Here is a 20,313-nt window from a genome sequence, read left to right as displayed (position 1 = left end):
TTTTTGTCAGAGCTGGATACCAAATTATGCTTTGGAATCTGCTCCACTGACTGACTTGATATATAAGACACCAATGGCAGCACAAGATATCTTACAATGGACACCCGAAGCAGAATCGGCTTTCTGCAGGTTGAAGCAGTTGATAGCTTCTTCATTAGTTTTAGGACTTCCAAATTATCACAAACATTTTTTTCAGACCGTAGATTGTAAGCAAGGATATATGACGTCAGTATTGATGCAACAACATGGGGATAAGCAACGCCCCATAGCCTATTATTCATTACAGTTAGACCCAGTGGCACAATCTTTGCCTCACTGTGTACAAGCAGTAGTTGCAGCTGCAATGGCAGTACAGGCTTCGGCCTCAGTGGTGTTATTCCACCCTCTCACATTGAGAGTGCCTCATGCAGTTGCAATAATTTTACTGCAAGAAAAAGTGGCATACCTTTCCCCTGCTAGACATCTTTCATGTATGACTATACTGCTGAGCCAACCTCATATGACAATTGAATAATGTACGACATTAAATCCATCAACACTAGTCCCAACTCCTGTGGATGGCACACCACACAGCTGCCTGCAGGAAATTGAACAGTTAGCTTTACCTAGACAAGATCTCACAGATATGCCCTTGGATAATGCCAAGGTGACATATTACGTGGATGGCTCATGCAGAAGGGTCCTACAGGGTAGAATCTGGTAGGGTATGCAGTAGTTACAGACACTGAAATTTTAGAAGCTCAATCCTTACCACACAACTTATCTGCACAAGCAGCAGAATTGATAGCTTTGACGAGGGCATGTACTTTAGCAAAAAACAAGTGTGTGAACATATATACTGATAGTCAGTATGCTTTTTCTACAGTACATGTATTTGCACAACAATGGAAAAATAGAGGAATGATAACATCCAGTGGAAAACCTATTAATCATGCACAATTTATTTTGGAGTTATTAGAATCTATTCAGTTACCTACCAAAGTAGCTATTTGTAAATGTGTAGCTCATACAAAACAGCAGGATAAGATTTCAAAAGGCAATGCACGAGCTGATGCAGCTGCAAAGCAAGCAGCCTCAGACTCAGAAACTTTACTTTTAAATGAGGAATTACAACCCTCTGAGATTTTAGATTTAGACATGTTAAAAACAATGCAGACACTTACTACAAAAGCAGAGAAACAAAAATGGGTAAAACGAGGTCCAATTCTTGAGAATGGACTGTACATTTCCAAAGAAAGAAAACCGATATTGCCGTCTAATTTATTTAGATATGCAGCTTTGTTGAGCCATGGGCAGTGCCATGTCTCAACAGGGGGGATGGTACAGTTAGTAAACCGAATATTCCAGACATATGGATACACAAACTACACAAAAAAATTTTGTGCAGCTTGTCATACTTGTAACAAGCACCATGCACAAGGAGCATTTAAAACCAAGCAAGGAAGTTTTCCTATACCACCATACCCGTTCCATACTATTTGTATGGATTTCATAGAGTTGAATAAATGTGAAGGGAAAAAGTTTTGTTTAGTTATTGTAGACATGTTTTCTAAATGGGTCGAAGCTTTTCCAACCAAAAACCCGGATGCAGCAACAGTGGCGAAAGCCCTGATAAAAGAAGTAATCCCTAGATTTGGCATTCCGGAAAGGATTTATAGTGACAACGGCACACATTTTGTAAACCAGACAATCCACCAACTTGGTAGACTTTTTGGTATCTCCTTAAAGAACCATTGTGCCTACCACCCACAGTCAGCAGGACTGGTGGAAAGGTACAATGGTACCCTAAAAAGTAAACTTAGGAAGCTAGTAGAGGAAACCCAAAAGAATTGGATATACTGTCTGCCTTTAGCACTGCTGAGTATGAGAACGGTTCCAAATGTAAAGGGTTTGACTCCCTTTGAAATGTTTTTTGGGAGAGCATATTATGTGCCTCAGTGGAAAGCTCTCATGCCTGCAGAGCAAGAGGCTGACAGTTCATTAGCTAGTTATATGAGTAAACTGTTAACAAATAAATCTGTTTTGCAGTTTAACTCTTTTTCAGATAAGGAACAGACCAGACCGGTGGAAGCAGTCTTGGCCCCAGGGTCGTGGGTTTGGCTGAAAGTGACAAAAAGGAAGAATTGGGCGAGTCCAAAGTGGGAGGAACCGTACCAGGTTCTGTTGGCAACACCTACTGCAGTTAGAGTGGCCGGGAGGACGTCCTGGGTTCATTTGACGCATTGTAAACCGGTAAAGAACTTTCAACTTGATAAAAACTTTGTGACTGATACACAACCAGACCGAGATGGCCAAAAACAAAGGGAACAGAAATTTAGATCAACCCCAGAGATGTTGCATAATCATTTTGCTGAGTGTACATTTATTAACTGTAATTGTGACAATTTTCCTCTTGTTGTGGTTTATCCTACACACAACCACACAAGTGAAAGTGGGAAGGCGTGATGAAACGTCTATAGACTGGCATCCAAATTTTAACACATACCTAGCCATGAAACGTGTATATGCAGAGACTATGAACATTTCAAATTGCTGGGTTTGTACAGCTATACCAACAGATATGGAGGACTGATAATGTCCGCTGTCCCTTTGGGGATAAATGAGACTTGGGAGAATTTACTTTTCGATACAGGAACTGTGAGATCACAGGACAAAATAGCTTTATTTTTACCTGTCACACAAAAAGGAGTTGTGTGTTTTTATAAAAATTACACCCTCCAGGTGGGCTGGAGCAATTGTAATATAACCATATCTTACCAATGTTATATTAAGAATGGTAATGGCAATACTTTTTGCAATACTAATTATGACTCGTATTTGAACTCATTGAAAACAACTATGAATGACATTCGCAAAAATCCAGTTTTGCTTAACAATTGTCAGTTATAGATCAGAAAATGTTTCATGCAGGGCTGATGCGTATTAGCACTAAAGTAGAAAACTGTTATTTTATTTGTGGGGAAAAAGGCATATAAATGGTTACCTGAGAATTGGTCCGGCAGTTGTTTTTTGGGTTATTTGGTTCTGGCAATAAGACATACTGCAGAATTACCTTTGGGAAAGATATGAAACATGAGAGAAGCAGCTCGAAAACCCGAAGGTCCAGTTGAAAAACCTGTGAATCCAGTTGGAAAGATCGAATCTGGCTGGAAAGACCACAATTCAGTAAAAGACAAAAGCAAATTGACCCATATGGACTTGAGTGACAGTGTTATATCTTGGGCAGGAATATCCCCAGCCTATGGAGCAGTCAAATCAATCTGGGAGCTGAGGAAGTTGTCGAAACTTCTCGAAGTAATGAGTAATGCAACTTTTTCCGCCCTAGAACTGGTGACTGATGAGCTGAATGCAATGAGAACTGTTGTGCTACAAAATCAAATGGCTCTTGACTTCACCCTAGCGGCGAGAGGTGGTACGTGTGCGTTTATCAAAGAAGAATGCTGTGCTTATATTCCTGACAATCGTCATGAGATCAATAACCACCTAGAGGTAATTCAGCAAGTATCAGCCATGACTGAACCAGGCCCAAACCCACTGACGGACTTTTTCCAGAACCTATTTGGGGGGTGGGGTTCCATCCTAATGAATATTCTGATTGCCATTTGTGTGGGTATACTCCTAATAGGAGCATGTGTTTGCTGTGGAATTCCCTGCATGAAAAGATTAATCAAAGATTTTATTGATGTATCTGTTACTGAAACTTTGTACCAAGATATTGAGATTGAAAGATTGATCTCAGATGACATTTTTTTCTGAAGTATAGATTGAGTGACTCACCTAGTTGAAAATCCTAAGTGGAAAAGGCTAGGAGATGAAATGACACTATGCATACTTCAAAATAGAATAAAAAGTATTAATAGGGGGGGGAAATGTTAGAAAAATGTGTATTTGAATATATGAGAAATGCTAGTTTAAAAGCAAAGTTGCATATAATGCATTTTATTCTATTAATCATATAACAGTACAGATTAATTCATGTGTAAATGTAAGTAGTTTTGAAACTGCAGTGTGGCTTGAAGCAAAGCTGATCTTTGACCCTGGCAGAATGCTAGCTTAGCAAGTTTTAATGTTTATGCTTTTCACAAGTGATTATCTGCTGGGTCAGGAAATTAAATGTGTGAAATAATGAAATCTTCTGCTCTTTCCTGTTGGAATGATTTGGCCTTGTATATGTGTTACTGAGATAGCATGCAGCTGTGTGAGAAAGTGTAACAGAGAACAAAGACGTGTATTAAAAGACTGAAGCTGCTATTGTATTCAAACTGATATGAAACCTTGAAGAAGTAACTTTACAGAAAGACATTATGTCTGACCAGCTGGATAGCAAAGCCGTATTGTATCTAGAGGAAAAGTTTTTTTTAAATATACAGCATCAACAGTTTTATGAATAGAGGACTGTAAGCTAAAGTGTACACTAGTAAACTTTTTAACCTGAACCTCCTGTGTATTGAAATTTTATTTTATTTAACAGCCATACTTAGGTATTCTTTTTCTGGCATAAACATTACTGTCTCATGGTGCAGAATCCCCATCAAGTTGTTACAACAGATGCATGTGTGCTACCTGTTCTGGTGATGCCACAGTACATGCATAAGTATTTGACAAGTTTGACAAGTGTTTGACAACAGTAATGACATGGATAACATTCATGACAGTGTGGATTGTGCCATATATATATATATATATATATATATATATATATATATATATATTAACACTTCCAGCAGATGCTACAGTGCCAGGACAATGTGGTGATTTCCCTCATAGAATGTGGCCATATCCTAACAGTTGTGCAAGTGTGTTTGTGCAGAATCATCTATGATCATTCTAAATCACATATGTTATGTCAGAGGCATGGGATTACTGGTGGTATTATTCTGATATTGTCCATGTTTGTGGTTGCTTTTTTAAATGTTGTCCATGAGCCTTTACCTGTGTCCCACTTGCTGGAAACCTCTGCTGAGATTATAGGTTCATAGGTTCATAGATTAGGCCACCCTCCCAACCCTATTACACTCATATTCAGGCAAATCAGCTTGCACAGTTTCACAATATGTACCGTACCCCATTTGTATGTCATATCCCTGATAGATGTCCTCTGCATTATTCATGTAAGAGTGATTATCTCACACAGACATCCTTCCCATTGTATGTCAAGTTGTGTGGCAGTTATGTAATACACATTTTCACTGTGCAGTCTTTACTGTACCATATTGATATGTAATTGGTGTTGCTGCTACAGCCATCTTCCATTACCATGCCATCATCTGCTGTACATTAGGTTGTTTTACCTGTCCACTTTCCCTGTGTTCATTCCTACAATTCATCTGTGTGTCCCTATTCAATACAAACATACTTCCCTTTTGTATTTATTTTACATGGCTGTCCATGTACCCTTATAGATTGTTTATACAACTTCAGTACAGAATGCCAGGAATGGGATTTCACAAGAGTCTGCATGTAGATACACTGTCCTCCACTATGTTTTGACCATATACTTAACATTCATACCTCTTAACTGTCCAGATTTTCACAGAATGTCCAGATGCGTTCCCTATCAGATTTATGATTTTCTGCCATATCACTGGGATTATCTCAGGACTAATGTGACTCAATAATTACATACATTTGAGTTTCAGAATTCAAATCCTTCAAAACATGTATCTTAACACAAACCCCTTGTTATTCTAGCACATTTCTATAGGGCAAATATGTCAAATATGTCTCTATTACTGGATCCTTGCCCCCTTGTTATATAGGCCTTTGTCCAGATGTCTTGCACTAAGACATTGAAACCTATCTGTGAAGCCCTGGTGATCATTGCGACATTCTTTGCAAAACCATGGACTTTAGTGCTCCGATTTAAGCTGTAGTGCTATCCTTGTTCGCTTACATGGTTTCCTGGATGGGAACACTGTTGCCAGCTATGAAACCTCACCTCTTTATGTTTAAACTCAGTGTGCAGCATGAATATGCAGTGAGCTGCTACTCACCATGCATCACCATGCACAAATATAAATTCCATGTAGGCTTCATGTGAAGCCTGCACGGAGTTTATTGAATCCCACTAAATATCTATTATCTATTTCTTCTGCTAAATTGCACAGTATTTATTGTTTTTCAGGCACCCGGCAGCACAAGAATTACAAACCATTTCTTTCACAATATTAAAATAATCTTTTTCTTTTTGTTTGGAATAACTATGATATTTATTACTCAATTTCTAACTGAAATCATTTGCAATATAATAATACTTTTTGCCTACATCTCTTTCTCTGTGGTTGAAGAAATAATTTAATGTCTGTGATATTTTTGTTAATAGCTACAGAACTGCTATAAGCATAAATACATACTGATAGTTCTGCTCTGATGTTCTTGCTTCAATGCAGAAATAAAACAGACTGATTCTTTACATGATATGAGTGAATTCTGGTAATACTGCATGAATTGTTTCCTGGATGTGTACTTTGCATATAGAATTACGTTTTCCCTTACTCTTCTTATACAGCAAGGCTTGACATCGAGAAGTCTAACTAAGGTGTTCTCATATTCATAGATACCAAATAGCTAAACAGATTTCAATGTTTTAGCTTGACATTGCAAAATTCATTTTGATTTACACCTTGTGCTATCGATAGTTAGCTATATCATTCACTGATTCACATCAAGTTGTAATTAAACAGTTGGTAACACATTGTGTAACAACATTTCTGAAATCCTCTTTCCTCTATGCCTCAAACCACATGAGCACTCATACCAGATACATTGATATAATCACCTTAATAGCTAGTTTATATGTCAAATGATTATCAGCTTGTCGTCGAGGTCAGATTCCTGCACTACTGATATCAGCTGAGATAATTCAGTTAGTGCTTCTAGTGCTTATATCACAATGTTCTGAAATTACAATAGTGTAAGTTGAACTTACTATAATAGTACATTTGTGAATGATCACTGCTGCACTACACTTAGCTATATGCGTTATACCCTGCCAAGATATAACAGCTGTCCATCTTTCAAAGCGTCAGGGCAACTTCCGTGCACCCAGGCTGTCAAGCAGCTTGAGATGAGCTGACTAAAAGACAAGTAAGTATGAGTGTAAAGTCCTTAAGAGCTTTCCTGCCAGCAGAGAGACTGGGAAGCTAAGCCCAGAAAGGACAATGCATGGAATAACAAAAAATAAATGTCCACAACCTGGCATAGAAAACAGACCAAAAACAAGGGGAATGGCGGGAGGGATGTATGGAGAGGCTACTGCAGCAGTGGTCATTTAAACATCTACTACACAGCTGTACTATGTTCTTCATATCAATTACTGCTGCAGTAGCTTTAGTTATATGGGTGGATTACCATAGCTAACTATATGTGGAGAAGGAAGGAGATGGGTCCAGCAGCCCTTGGAGAATGGTCTTAGCAAGACTTGATCAAGACTTAAAGAAAGAATCAAGCTTATACTGCTTTGTAAATGTATATACAGAAAAACAAGTAGCAGTTTTAGAATACCTCTAGAGTTCAATGCTTTCCAAAAAGCCATAGATGAAGCCAAGGCCCTTGTAGAGTAGACCATGACCCAACCTGGAACAGATCTGTCATGGTGAGTCTAACAGAAGGTAACAGCCTTAGACAACCATGTGGAAGTAGTCTGTTTTGGCACAGTTTGTCCCTTCTTCTTACCTTCACAAGAAATGAACAATCAGTCTGGAGATCTGAACGATTTAGTTCTGTCAATATAGTATTTGAGTTATCTGTGGATATCCAAGGTATGGAGTATCTTTTCACCCTCTTTTTAGGTTCAGGAAAGAAAACCAGGAGGTGGATAGTTTGGCTTAAAGTAAACATGGATACCACATTAGACAGAAAAGAAGAATTTGTTCTTATAGAAACCCTATCCTTATTAAAAATGAGGTAGAGTTGACTTGCCATAAGAGCTTGCAATTCAAATACTCTTCTTGCAGAGTTCATAGTCATCAGTAAAACTGCATCCATGTTAAGAACCTCAAATCAACCAGATTAGCTGGTTCAAATGGAGAAAGCCTTAGCTTCTCTAACACAAAATTAAGATCCAAAGGAGGGCCACCTGTTTACTTGGAGGCCTCTTACACAAACCCCCCTTTCTAGAATATTTTGACATGAGGCTGCCCTGAAGAAGGAGGCTCCATGGACAGACATCCTAAAATAGCTGACAAATGAACCTTAATAGAGGAATAAGAAAGGTCATATTATAGTAACTCGCAAATATTGTAAAAGCATAGAACATCTTACCCCAAATGGGTGCTGATTATGCTGTTGCCAACAACTAGAAAACCTTTTCCATTTGCTTATATATGATTTTCTAGTAGCAGATCTTCTTGCCTCCATTAGTACCTTCTGCACATCCTCAGAAAGCAGGTGCCTAAAGGGAATTAAGACCCTATCATCCAGGCAGTCAGTTGAAGTTGATTAGTGTTGAGGTGTATTAAACACCCTTGTTCTTGTGTGAGTAAATCCATTCTGTGAGGAAGCTTGTAGTTACTGTCCCTGACTATTTCTCAAAAAAGGGACAACAACATTAGCTTGGACCAGAAGGGAGACACCACATGTATCTTGAGAGATTCCTTCTGAATCTTCAGGAAAACTATGGATAGTAGTGGAAATGGTCGGAAGACATACAGGAATATTCCTGTCTGAAAAAAAGAAAAGGAATATAATTTTGTCAGTTGATTGCTAAGAGATGATGCAAAGATGTCTACTTAAGGAATACCCCACATAATGATCAAATCTTGGAAGACCCCCTTGCGATCTAGCTTCCATTCATGAGAGTTTGTCCTGGTCCTGCTCAACTTGCCTGCCAAACAGTTTTACTCTAACAGAATGCAGGATGCCTGTAGAGTGAGATTCTGCTGTGAAGCTGTATCCCAAGCTAACATGGCTAGTCTACAAAGGGGGTACAGCCCGATTCCCCCTTACTTGTCAATGTAGCACAAGACTGTGGTGTTGTCTGTCACAACTTGAAGATGGTCCAGGGACCAATGACAATTCAGAGAGTTGAGTGCCTTGATCAGGGCAAGCATGTCCCACATCCCTTCCATGTATATCCCTCCTGAAACTGCTCCCCAAGCAAAGTCCAAATTATCTGTGGTGACTGACTGCTTTGGAGCAGGTTGGGACTGAAACCAGCATTGGGATTTGAAAAGATAAAGGGGGTTGATGCTGGGACTGAAGATTTTTCAGATAACACTATATCTTTCTCATGTGGAGTCTTGCCAGGGATATCATAAGAATCATAGATACCATGAGAGCAAAATCATGAGGTATTCACTCACAGTGATGGAAGTCTGTGTGGAAAACCTTAGAAACAGATTGAAAAAAGGATCAATTTTTCTTTTCTATGGAAGAAAATTTGTTTGAACTGAGGTGTCTAGTTGACATCCCAGGAACACAGTCCTATGTGAGGGAGTCAAAAAAGATGTTTGACTGTTCTCTTGGAATCCTAGTTTGTGCAAGAGATCTCTCACTGAAGAGAGATTCCTGACACTATGAAAAATATAAAAATGCAAAGATAAACAGGTCATCTAAATATGGAAAAATGTATATAGCTGTAGCCTGCAATAAGCTATAACTTGAGCAAACAGTTAGTGAACACTCTTGATGTAGTGGAAAGTCCAAAGGTTAAAGTAGAGAACTAATAATGTCATCCACACACACTTCTGATGTCTGGGTGAATAGGGATGTGATGATAAACATCTTATATGTCTAGTGTTACCAGGAAACTTGAAAAAAGAAGAGGTAACAGGTTATGAAGTGATATAATTTTGAATTAGGGCACTATCAAAAACAGGTTTAGCAAAGAAAGATCTATAACTGGCAAACAATCATTTTCTTTCTTTGGCACTAGGAATATCCTTTAATAAAAACCTTTCACCACTTAGGAAGAAGAAACTGGTTCTGTCAGTCCTTAGGACATCATGGGATGAAGAACAGGTGGAAACAAAAGAGTCTGAACTGGAGGATGAGGAATGACACCCCTGGAAGGGAAGAATTTCCTCCTACTGCCATCTGTAATCTTGACAAATGATATTCAGAACCCATTGTCTGAAGCAATCTGTTGCCAAAGAGAAAAAAAGAGATTAAGGCTTTCTGGAAGAAAAAGTGGGCAAGGGTAGGCGTGGGTTGCAAGGTCTATTGAATAGTCAATTTGACATATTGGACTGTCTTTGGGTTTGGGAGATTAGAGACTTCCTTTTGGAAATCCCTTGCCATTGCTTCTTAAATGTCTCTTAACTTGAATTCTGTTGAGACGTTTTTTTCTGTTTTTTGCCAAGAATAGAAGAATTGAAAGAAAATCTCTTGAACAATTTGGAAAAGGAGAGCTGAAGAATCTTAAGAGATTCCCCTAGACTATCTTGCCCCTTCCATCTCTTCACAGCATACCTCTCAACCGTACAAAATTTCTCGGTATTTAACGGTTTTGTGTACAAAATAATGGGGTACTGTGAATTCCTGAGTGGATTTTTTTGAATTTTTTTTTTTTTACGATTTAAAGATGTGGCTGACATCATCACACATCACCATCAATGTTCAGAGGAGTGCAAGATGACATCAGCTTGTGACTGCCAGCCTGTCAGAGAGAGGGAGACTCTGACTATGTTAATTTGGAATAGCAACACAGCAGCAAGAGCAAGCATAGTGTTTACAAGTTAATGTAAGTTCTGCCAAATTCTGCAGAGTCCAGTCCACCCATCGTCCACATGTAATGTGAAAATTTAATTTCTCCAGATGCTCAACCCCCCCCCCCCCAGATAACTGAAAAAGAATTTTTAAAAAGTGCATATCATATCATCGCTAAGGGCACATGGTACTTTTCCTGATAATCGGGGAGTGAAACTGGAAACCATATGATGTTTTAATACTCCTGCATTTAGGGTATACCTGAAAAAAAGAGAGAACTTTCAGTGAAACTACTATGCAGTTTCCAGCTTTCAAAAGGTACGGACTGTTCATAAACTGTGCAGAAACAAAATGATAAACTACCCAAGGCTCTGGTGACTCAGTAAGAAAAGCAAACATGCAAGTGCTATCATTTTATACAGTGTTAAAACTTCATCAGACCTGAAAAACAAAAGTGCTTATGTGTTTGTTTTCCAGTTTGAATTCTACATGGTTTGCTCCTGTATTAAAGGATATTTTACTGAGAGTCACCCACTGGAGCCTTGGTCAGTTTATCATTTAGTTTCTGCACACTGGTTTGTCTCAGGTTTGTGGTCTTTTTGGGCTTTTCATAAAATGCCAAGTTCTCACTATCTTCAGTGTCTGTTAGTTGCATAGATTTATGTCGTCTATATTAGCATTTTGAAAACTGAATATTTCAAATCACTAAATGTCGAACTGACATGATCAAACTATCCAGTTTTCGAATGCAGATAAAAAAAAAAAAAAAAAATACGAAATGGTGTAGGCAGGGGGGCACCCCACACCCCCCCCACTACTTAAATATACCAACTCTGAGACTGCACTACATTGAGGTAAATGGAAATCTCCCCTTATGGAGATTTCCATTTACCCGTTCGACATTCTGCACTTTCAGCATTCTCGTTGCGACAATATCAGATTTGATATTGTCAGCATTTGAGATGCTGATAGGAACCGGATTTATGCAAGTATTATACGAGTTAACCTTTCCAAATATACTGTAACCCATCCCTTAAACTAATGAAATGTGTAGTGGCTAGATATGTAAAAGATTAAGTCCTTGTATCTGGAAATAGTCTCATGCTTTCACATTTTCAACAGGTTATATCCTCAAAAATAGATTTTGTGAAAAAAGAGAGTGGGGCAAACAGTTTTGTCGTAAATGTAATTTAATTCACTTTTGATGTTCAGATGCCTAAATTCAGCTTGAATGGACTTTGCTAATGCCCAGCAGTTGTCTTATTTGGGTACCTTTAATTGTTAACAAGTGTTAGTTTAAGTTGTTGTACTATACTACCTCAAAGGAATGCACTCAATGTGTAATTTGTTCATTTTTTATGAGTGCAGTACTTGGTTTTCACACACTTTAGCATCACTGTCTCACTACCGCTTGTACTCTGTGCAATGTGGTTTCTTCAAAGTTGAAATGTGAACCAGTCATGCTGCTTTTGAATGCAATACAAATAAATACTCAAATATGCATTCGTTTGTAGCCTGGACAGTCCAGTGGTTAAAATGAGGTGTGCTAATCTTTTAAGTGGCCTGTAAACAGTGAAAGGTAGTATGGCTTTACATTTTGTAAACACAAGGACAGGAATAGGACAAGAAAGATAGAGTGTCACATTAACATTTGATTCTGCTAGAAAGATCATTTTAGGGCAGAACCTGCTGTCAGTTAACTTACTGACCAATCCATCCTAGCCTTCTTGGATACTGTTGGAACCAAACCACTGCATAAGAATTTTTTGAAAGTAGACCGCATTTACCATATCATTCATATGTATGCCTACTGCCTAATAGGAACTGTCTTCAACAATTAGGGATGTGTATTTTTGTTAATAAGTATGTGGATACATGTGGGCAGCATGTGGTTTATGTAACTAGATCACTTAAGATGAGCTATGGAAAGGTTGTGTGCCACAGCACCTCCAAACGTGTTTGTGGTTCTGAAGTTCGAGTCTGACAGTTGTTAGATTCAGGGTTCTGTCAATAAAATGAATATTACATTGCTAGACTTTTTATTCCCTCTTATGCAAGTCCTGTATGCACACTTGGATTTTTTTTTTTGGGGTGGGGGTTGCTAAACCTCTTATGTATGGAGTGGACCCCTTTGAAAAGAAGCGACCAATGGCTTGGGTGTGGGTAAGGTTGTTGTGTCGGTGGTCATTTGTTGAATGCATATATGCATTTCCTGCCCTCTTTGTAGGGGTGCTTCCCATGCATGTCCTGTATACACACGCGATTCTGCTGCTTCAGTAACCGCTGAGTGCAAAGTCTGTCTTCTGAAAGTTTGGGCAGCAGTTTCTTGAAGTTTGCATGTCATACCTTGTAACCTTGCTGGTTTCAAAGATGGTGGAAAAGTGTATGCACCTCCTTATGTGTACCTGCCTAAAATGGTACAAACTCTGCACAGCTCCTGATGGTTTAGGGAGATGGAAGGGAGAATCGAAAGTGAGTGACAGACAGCACAGCATGCTGTGTGTAGTCCCTGGTTTGAATCTCTCTCTCTCACTATGTGTTATGTGGACCACTTAAGTACTAAGAGGAAGGATTTGTTTGTGAGAGACTGCCTTATTCAATAATAAACAATCTTTTAACGTCATCATACCTCTCAACTGTCCAGAATGTTACAAAATGTAAATTTTTTTCCTCATATTTTTGGTGTGTTCTTCATAAAATCTGCAGTTCTATTGTAAATCATTGAGGATTAAAGTCCCTAAATAATGACAGCCATTTGAATTTCAGACTTTTGTGTTTTAAAATTTTGTCTGTTCTTCACTTTTCATTTGAATATCGGTATCCCACAATTCCACTGGAGTGGATGGGGTTACATAATTATGCGTGCACATTTTATGTTAATTAGTGTACAGATTTGTACCTATTTTTCATGGGTCTTTGCCCAGATTTTTGATGTTTCCAGGTTGAGAGGTATGCTATACAGAGTCGCCAAACATAAAATCTCTATCCATGGGAGAATTTAAAATTGCGTTATTAACATCATCATTCTTAAAATGTAGCTATGCAAACCTCCTTAATACAGTACCAGTGCTCATAACCTTGGAAGCATCAAGTGAAGGAAGAATAGTACATAAAATTTAAAAGACTGAGGAATTTTATACATCCTGTCTGCTTTTTTAAGAGCAGCTGGTTAACAGGAATATTGCAGACAGTAACACACAAACAAAAACATACTTTAAAGAAGACAGTACAGGAGGAATGGGTGTGGGCTCTGGAAAATCCTTCTGTAACAACTCATCGTATTTTCTGTGGGAGAAAGTAACCTCAGTGTTCTCCTATGGAGAACACTTTCATATTCTAGCAATAGTCACAGAGAAAAAGAACCCCCAAAGGGAGAATAAGAAATTGCACACTCCTCTGAGTCTAAATTAGAAGTCTGTGGAAAAAAAACTGAATCTGTCCCTGCATCTTCTCGTTCAGATTCAGAATCATGAATCTCTTTAGAAAAAGAGGAATCTCTCTTTATTTTATCAGAAACTACTTTAGAAAAATAGCCCAAATTAAACTCTGAGACAGACCCAGCAAAGTACTGCTGTCTAAAGAAATTTGAGGAGAAGTAGATACATGCTTTGCTTTCTATTTCTTTTTGACAGGAAAAATGGGGTGAACTGAATTGCTAATGGCACCAGCTGCTTCCACATGGATGGGCACAGTATTCTGGCACAACAGGGAAACCTTTCCTGTTCCCCCTCCAAGATCAACAAGAGTGCCTCTCCTTTGACCACTGAGGGGACTCAGCCGCAGAGGATGTGGCTAACCCTTGGTTCATAGTGGCTGTAGGTGCTACACCAGAAGGATCTGGGGTAAAAGATGAGTGGTCTGATGTACAACAAATGGCCACAGCAGAGTCGCACACCTATGGCTGATGCAAATTTTTAAACTGCCATGGTGGCAAAGGCTGTTAGCTTAAAGTTTTTATTTTTGTGGCTGGAAGAAGGACTGACTGTGGGACCAGCAGTCTGTTCCATGGTCAAGCCAAAAATGGTGCCTCTTTGCCAGATAAAGCAGCAAATGTTGGTAAAACTGCCAGTCCACAAAAGTTACTTTTTTGACAGAAAAAGCACAGTAAAAAAGACTATCAAACACTTTTCCAAGTAATATTTTAAGGAAAATAAACACAATTTCTCCACAGAAAATATGTAGTAACACTATTTTCAAACTGACACAAAAAAATGAGTGGTCCATTTAAAAGTATGTTACATTCTTGAGACAGTCCATTAAAATACAACACTCCTTGCTTTAAAATAACTTTCCTGAAGAGGAAAGTAATAAATCATCAATAAATAGAAGAAAATGGAAGTTTTTCTCTAAAGGGAAAACTTATTTGCCCAGCAAAGAAAGCAGAAGCCAACCATTGATCCTTAAAAGCCTCATAGGAGAGTACACTTTGGTTTCAAGAAAGATCTGAAGGACTCCGTGCACAAACATATGTTTTATTCAACTCATCTCAAGCTGCTTGACAATATGGGTATGTGAAAGGTATCCTGAAGCTTTGGAAGCTGGCTGGCTGTTATATCCTTGGCATAATATAACCCATATAGTTAAGGCTGCTGCAGCAGTGATCAATATGGAGATGATCAATTTATATGTGCATTCTTTTACCCACACTCACATCACTACATACTCAATAAAATAAAATCCAGTTTATTGATGTTTAGGAATGTAATGTGTAGAGGTCATTATGTAACCATAAAGCAATGGTATGGCTTACTGTTAAGTGCATGGACTATAACAAAATCATATGTCACATTTTATGTCAGCTCCCGTGTCCTAAGTGATCATTCCATATCTCATCCATCTACCTTAGATCTTATCATAATAGGTAGGTTAATAATGTTTGCTAATATGGACAACCTATATTCCCATTGAAGGTATTTCTGTTATGATATTACTGTGTTTGTCTTCCTTATTGATGTGTTGTGCCAACACGGCATACAGTACCACTCAGATTATTTAAAGGAATATTTCTGTGTTTTGCACGCCACTAGTTAGGAATGATAGTCTTTTATTTTATTATTATTTTTATTATTATTATTATTATTAATATTATTTTATTCAACATTTCCTTATTTTATGATTATAGTTAAGAAACGTACCTCTGCTAACTTGCAAAGTCATAGGAAGACTATTGCAATCACTTATAGACAGACAATTGTGGCAACTAATTGATAAATTACCTGGGATACTAAATTCCTTTGTTATAGCTCCACTGACTTGCCTTTCACAAGAAGGCAACGTTATCTCTACATATGCTGTGTGATTGTTGCCATAACCATGGCATGATGATACCAGTTGTCACTGCAGAGGATAAGTAAAATCATGCATCTGCCTTTCTGTTTTTTTAACAAATGTATCTAGGACACAGACAGTTTAAAGCTATAGTAATAATGCTTATATTTAGGGTATACAGCATTTCTGCATCACTTTTGAGTATGATACAGAAGCAAAGATTTGAAGTGTTCACCCTGAAATGGTTTGCCTTTATATCGTCAATCTCGATATGGGCGACACGACTTCCGCAAATGCCGAAATGTGAACGTCTCCAACGTCAAATTCCGAATATGCGAATGACAAAACCTCACCTCTTTTTGACCCATGGTAGGAATGGTGTGGAGATGTGGTGCGGCCGGAAATGTTGAATGTTTTTCGATGTTTAAAATTTTTTGCAGTTTCGGTTCACGTAAACTGCGTCGATTAAGTGGCCATTCAACAAAGTGTGATCGACGATATAAAGGTAAACCCCCTGAAACAATGATGGTAATTGCTATAGTTTCAAATGCCCACTTATGCCTAACTTTCCCCTTGACTAGTATTGTGCCAGTGTTGGTTTAACCATATCCTGGGTCCAAGGCAATTTTCAAAACATAGCCCCCCTCCCACACTTTAATTTTTTGGACCAGGCATAAATGCACATGCTTCAGATATATACTTACCTCCCAGAATGTTTTAAAATATATTTATTTTTTAAAGCAAACTGTGTATGCTTAAGTTAAATTTGAATAGTGCTGGACATAGTTTCAGCAAGAGCTAAACAAAATTTACTTTGCTATAAAAAGAATTACACATTTTAGAACATTTCAGCCATGAAAAAGCACTCAAACAGCTGTCCTTATAATGCAACAATGGCCTTACCCATCAGCTTCAGACACTTGACTATGCACATCTCACTATCTGATTGTGATTTAGAAAAATTGCCACAGTAAACTATTCCAAATTGCTTTACATAAATGCACAATAGTGTTGCAAAGTCAGACTAGTTATTCTTTAGTTTGATTATGACAGCAGCAGCACTCATTTTTATCCCCAGTCATCCTCCATACCCAGCAAATATATCTCATTACTGAGTATGCACAGCACAAATGTCCAATTGTGGTAAAATGTATAAAAAATAATTATGGCCACAGTAAAGCATCACATTTTTCCTACAACAATAGAGGGTTCCAACTTATTGCACACAAATGCACCATAGTTCTGCAAAGCCAGATTGTTTAAATTGAGCTAATAACAAAAATGTATATTACTTTCATCCTTAAACAACCCCTACCCACTACACTGCAGTTATAGCCACTTTGATGTATACACCTCATTTGATAGTCATAAAAAATAATAAACTCCTTGGTGCAAGAATCAGACCAAAGTACCAAAAAATAATAATGAGGAACAAATGTCCAAAATCAATAGAGAGTTACTAGAAAATTTTTTGCTGTATTAGCTGCATTTTGTGCAGTGGTTAGCGCTGCCGCCTCACAGCAAGACGTTCTCCAGTTCGATTCTCGGCTGGGGTGCCTTCTGTGCGGAGTCGGCATGTCCTCCCTGTGGTCGCGTGGGTTTCCTCTTGGTGCTCCGGTTTCCTCCCATATCCCAAAGACATGCTGTATGTGGATTGGACACTCTAAATTGGCCTTAGGTGTGAGTGTGTGTGTGTGTGTGTGTGTGTGTGTGTGTGTGTGTGTGTGTGTGTGTGTGTGTGTGTGTGTCTGCCTTCTGTGGAAGGTTGGGTGCCGGGCTGGCAACTTGACACTGTAAAACTCCACTGCCAATTATGAGCGGACAGGTGATCCGCTGTGGCGACCCCTAACCAGGAAAAAGCTGAAAGAAGAAGAAGAATAAGCTGCATTTTCTGGATTACCTGAAGTCTGAAACTCAAACATCTGTCATTATTTAGATAGCACAGTCATTAGTGATTTGCAAGAGAGTAAAATATTTCAACTTATTACATACAAATGTAAACTAATCCAATAAAATCAAACTGCTTATACTGAGCAAAGAGCAAGACTAAGCTACTTTCATCCACAGGAAGTCCCATACCTCCAACCCAAAAGTTGTCACCTTGCTGACTGTGTACACTTTAGACATATCATTTTGATAAAAGTAATGGCCACATAATGCGCTTGAACTCTGTTTAATAGAAACAGTGACCCAAACAGTAAAGTATTCCTTTCCAACTTGCTTCATGCAAATTACATTAGTCCTGTGAAGCCAGCCCAGAATAATTATGCAAATAACAACACAGCAATCAGTTATGCATTATCCAAAGAATGACATATTTCTCAGCATCTTAATTCAACAATCAGGAATAATGTCAAAAACAATGTGGGTGTTTTACATTTTCACGTTGTATGTTGTTGTCCGTAGGGTAATTCTACAGGCAACAGCAATTTTCTGCATGCATTACAGTGAAATAAAGGTTCATAATCTTTGGATCAGATGCAAGAGATAATCAGTTTGCCTATTCAGGAACCAGAACTTGCCAAGTACCATGAAAACAACATACATTTAAAAGTCTCTTTTCATTATGCTGTAAGTTGGCTAGGTGAGATGCTTGATGTGTACAGGACATAAAAGAATTCCTCTTGCAGCTGCTCAAAATTTGACCTTTAAAATTATCCTGCATACCTTTCAATTGCCCCTGATTTTTGCAGACTATCCTTGATTCTTCCTTTTTACATTTGCCCTGTCCCTCTTAAAAATTTTGATTTTCTGGTAAGACACTGTGGATTAAAGCCAGTCCATAATGCCAGTTTAGTGTTTCGTACTTCTTATTGATAAAAAATGCATGTTGATACAAAACCAGTTGCTTTATTGACAAATAGCTCTCAACCTTCCATCCACAGAGTATGAAAAACTACCTTTCATGAAATGGGAAAAATGTGACACGCATTTACAACTTCAAATTGGAAACTCATGGCATGGTTGATGGCACTTCCTTCAAACTTAAAAATATTCTTTGATGAATTAATGTGATGAATGTTATTCAGCATTATATAACAAAAATACATTTTTTAAAAAATTCTTGACAAAGAATGCATGGTATATAGTGCTAGCTCCTGCAAGCTGAATTTTATAAGCAATTCCTGGTAATGTAGTTGCATTTAAGCTGAATAGTTTATGCAGAGTCGCAGTGTTATAGTACTAGCTGCCTACAAGATGAATATATTATATGGAGACCTTGGTGGTGCATACTGCTAGTTGTCTATACGCTGAATGCATTGTAAAAAGTCCACCATTGTGCACAATAATAGCCGCCTGCAAGAAGAATATGTTATGCAGACTTCCTGGTCTGAAACATATTGGAAAATAGAATTTGTAAGACTCAGAATGAAGATCTTTCCTTATAATGAGGTACAGTTGTGAGGTATTTCTTAACTTTTGAATTAAATTGGAGTAATATTTAGAAATTGCCCCAGGTTTAAGCCCTGCACTATCACATAAACTGGAACCCATGTCATTGTCTATAATTCATGAACAAAGGTATTGAGGGGCATGATTTCCAACAAATGAAATGCTAACTGCCCATATATATATATATATATATATATATATATATATATATATATATATATATATATATATATATATATATACATAGAGAGAGGGAGATATGACTGTCTGCTAGGGGTCCAAACAGCAAATAAATAAATTCATACATATGTACATAAACACATGCACAAAGTATTTATATCAAGCTACCATGACCCACTGCTGCTTTTTCAGACTGTGGATGTATAATTAGCTGCTATCCACTATTATCTGTCCATTATCCACTTATTTATTCAGATACCCTTCTCATTCTTATCACAATGAATTATGAGACAGCAACATGCAGGAATCTGTGACCAAATATATAGCTCTCAACCTTCCATGCCCAAAATTTGGAACACTTATCTCTCACAATCTGGAACAAATGAGCAAAATATAAAACTCTCAGTAATGTAAAATGTAATTTCAAACACTATGGCAGCCCCACAACATTAAAATAAATACAATTTATCCATAGAAAATATTTTATCAGTTAAACAACCCTACTTTTAAACTGACAGAAATGAGTACTCCATTTAAAAGTATGTTACAGTATCAAGACAATCCATTAAAACACAGCATCCCTTGCTTTAAAATAACTTCCCTGAAGAAGAAAGTAACAAAACATCAGTAGAAGAAAACAAATTGAAGGTTTTGCCACCAAATGGAATGTATCTGCCCAGCTAAAGAAAACACAAGCCCACTGTTGATCCTCAAAAACCCCAGAGGTGTATATTCTTTGGCAGCAGTAAAGTTCTGAATGGCTTTGCCCACAAACTTTTCTTTTAGTCAGCTCTATTTGTGCTGCTTGACAGTTTGGGTGCTTGG

The sequence above is a fragment of the Protopterus annectens genome, chromosome 3.part0 (genome assembly GCF_019279795.1).
Source record: "Protopterus annectens isolate FY-2018-M chromosome 3.part0, PAN1.0, whole genome shotgun sequence".
Taxonomy (NCBI): Eukaryota; Metazoa; Chordata; order Ceratodontiformes; family Protopteridae; genus Protopterus; species Protopterus annectens.
The sequence above is the reverse complement of the archived record's forward strand: the minus strand, read 5'-3'. Positions refer to the sequence as shown.